Source organism: Antedon bifida, chromosome 8 (assembly GCF_963402885.1).
Source record: "Antedon bifida chromosome 8, ecAntBifi1.1, whole genome shotgun sequence".
NCBI lineage: Eukaryota > Metazoa > Echinodermata > Crinoidea > Comatulida > Antedonidae > Antedon > Antedon bifida.
In genome coordinates, this window is record NC_136233.1 from 4253043 (window position 1) to 4256847 (window position 3805).

The following is a 3805-nucleotide window of genomic DNA, read 5'->3' on the forward strand; positions in this document are numbered from 1 at the left end:
CAGTTGATAAATAAAAGCTTCTTCTAGACATAACTATCTTGACTTTTAAAGCAAAAACATTCATTGATACAAGGCATAATAACCTAGTAATATTTAAAAACTAATAAATACGAACTCGAGCCTTCGACGCAAACACATTGATAGGCCTAACGACTAGAAAAAATGATAGGAAAACTAAACCACTACAAAATCTTGTTTCACATATTTAGGCCTATTATTAAAAGAAAATGTTATGCTTAATAGGCTGACTTGCATCAAACAGCAGTCAACTTTCTGGACCGATATGGAAAATTGCAAGAAATATTATATTACCATGGTTGATTGATTGATCACGTTATGTCAGAATAAAAATTCCATATATACAACAAACAATACACAACAGAAAATCACACTAAAATAGGATTTTCTCCCATTTGGTGAAGATATTTGTAGATCGTAACAAGCGGACATGCTTGTAAAAAGATGGAATTCTCCTCGTGGAAAACATGTTACTAGCACTAGTGCTTAGGTAAACCTAGCAACATTCTCAATGAGATGTGTATCCCCAAAGATATAATAGCGTTTACAGTGTGCTTACACCATTAGCATACAGCAGTACAGATTAGTACAAAAAGACCTGAACAAATTACATTATTTTATATAATGTAAACGTTTAGGAAAAGTGGATTTTAAAGACAAAATGTAAAATAATCGATTTATATTATTCCAGGCCATATTAATTTAATGATATGCTATAATAATTGATGATAAATCAAAGTGTACACAATACTAATAGTTGTTCAGCAACTTAAATCCCATGTAATAAGAGAAAGTTTTTCAAATATAGTAACCAATACGATCTTTTAAGTAGATTCACAAACGAAGATCAGTTAAATATTAGACTAAGGCACTAATACGACGATAACATCCCCCTTTTGGTAGTTCAGTAATCAGATTTGTGTGTATCTATTTCATCACCCTGATATTAACTAAGTGATTTGTAAATAGACGGAATAGTGTTGTGACACGTGCGCATAATGCAATGCAATACAACAAGCCGAAATTCTATATACCTTTTGGTTTCATTAGTCAAACGTATTATCAAACAATGCACGTGTGCAAATAAAATCAATTGGGAAATTCATTACTACATTATTGCCCAATTAAATCTGTAATCAATAAACGCCACTTAAAAACGTATGGGCCTTTGCCTGCTATCAATCATCACAGAACTAACTTAGGGGAAGATTGAAATTCGTTTTATTTTCTTAAAGATTTTCTTAAAGATATGTCGCAACTAAATATAGTCGATTGGCCGAGCGATTAAGGCAGGAGCGCCGCAAAGTCAAAATATCGGCGCAGGTTCAAGTCTCTTCACCATAGTTATGGTGGAAGAACAAGTCTTTCATTTCATGTCGATCATTTATTTTGTCTCCATAAATATACAATTTACAAAAATTAGACAAAGAACAAGAAAAAACAACACACAAAACCAGGCAGAGACAGGATTCCTAAAAAGTGAACTTAATCACTATAATAATAGGTCTCTTATTGCACTGATTGGATAAAAAAGAGTTAGAGTATAATTTGCAGGACTTAAAATGGAGGTACAGTAAACTCTAACGAATCCAGGGCATCTTTCGTGATGAGTAGGAGGTTACTCCGGTGTTCTGGTTCAAATTCAGTCCCTGTTGACCACAGTTATGGGAGGTGTGCCTGTTTATATCAGGTTCACCTGTCCAATCCCAGTATAGCTACGTTTGAGCTGCAATATAGGGATTGTCACACCAATAACCAAGAAAAGATACAAATGAAATGTATACAAATTTGAAACTAAATTTGAAACCTAATTGCAATACAAAAAGTAACTTCATTCATTTGGCATCGATCGGTCTAAAGTCGCAACAGCATTCTCAGGGATAAAACAAATATCAAATCAATGAATTTCTAACAGTATAATTGAAAAAGAATGTAGGCTATTATGTACATTAACAATTGAAAACAACATTGTGTGTGAATTCCTTTTTTTTTTCATAAAAAGTACGACAAGAGAACTTCAAAAAAATGATAAGTGAAAACATCTTAAATAATCAGGGAGTGCATTTTTATGGGTATATCATTGTTTGTTTTGATTTAAGTTCTAAGTAAAAACACAAAGAGGATGCAACGAAAATTACATTAAAATGGCTTAAGATCATCATATCTTCATGAAATGCTGACGACTGAATGATTAACTAATTAATTTCACCTCGGCGCTATAATATTAAGTTCTATTTTTTTTATTTTAATATTATAGTAAATCATAATCATTGGTTGGAGGTACACACCTAATTGGTGACAGTGGCTTAGGCTGCTTTTGTGCTTTCCTAACAGCTAGTGACTATGATTTTATATTTTCTTCTTGCGTCGTGTTTGTTTAATTTGTTGATTTGTATTATATTTTGTAAAATGTATCTTTTGCCTGAATAAATAATTATAATAATAATAATAACAATAAAACAGTAAGAATCAATGGTCATGCTTGTTGCCAATGGAGATAACTTTATGATTTCCTAACATAAACTGTTTTTTTATATTGTTTTTTTTTAATAATAAGAATAATAAGTTAGTCTACGATCAATTATTTCCTTTTTAAAGCAATCAAATTATATTGAAAACTTATTTACCTTAAGCCTGTACATTTTCATCAAAGTCACGTCCAACAAACTTTGAACATTAAAGCAATGCTGCTTTTTCGCCAACGTATTTGATCAGTGTGTAAACGAAGATAAGTCTGTGACTGCTGCGGATATTTGACTAACGGTGAATCTTACAATGTCTATATTTGCTATCTAGGATGTCTCAGTTCAAAACAAGATCCGTAAGTTCAATTGGTATTTTTCTTATTAGTAATTAATATCCACTTAAACATTAATAGTCAAACACTTTGCAATTTGATTATCAAACAATTGTGTTTGATATTTATTACAACGATTAATCCAATAATGAATGTAAAAACATATTATAATACCAATAGCCTAATATGTCTTGTTTAATTAAAAATGACTATTTCAAACGATTAAGTTAAAGATGTATAAGTTGTCCCCCACAAAAAAAAGAACAAAAAGAAGAATGAAGATTAATAAAACATGACTTTAAATAGGTCATTTAAAGTTAGTCACTTCCGTAAGAAAAAAAACTTCAAAAAAATAATGTTTACACTTAAAATGAATTACTTAACTTAAAAATACAAAAAAAAACCAGTTAAAGTCAACCAAAAACGTATTTGACTGACTTCCAGTCAATTTGACTATTTTTACCTTAAATTTAACATTTTTTCAGGTAGGCTTAAATATATATATTTCTTCGATCAAATTTTTTGTAAAGTGAATAACTATTATGTGACATTAAAATGGCATATTCAACAAAAACATTACAAAAATATTTTGGACAATTTAATCTTTAATCTGGAGAACAAAAATTATGTACGAGGATGAGTTTCGATGTTGCAGATTGATTCGTATTATAAAAGAGAAAAAGACGATGGTTTACAATGGTTTTAGTAGAAATGTTTACCCCTGAAACATCCTATAATAAACTACAGTAATTATTAACCTTTAACTGCAACTTTTTACATTGGATATTTCTTTATATCAATAGTTATTTTTTTTAATTTTTCTGTGTTCTGCCTTTCGTCGAAAACATGAATAAGATCAAACTTTGAATACGACATTTATAGTTTTAATTTTAAGAAAGTTATTCACTTCGAAGACAAAAAAAACGATAAATTAAAGATTTAAATACAAAATAAAAGGTTAAATTTAACCTCAAACTCATTGTCGGAGAG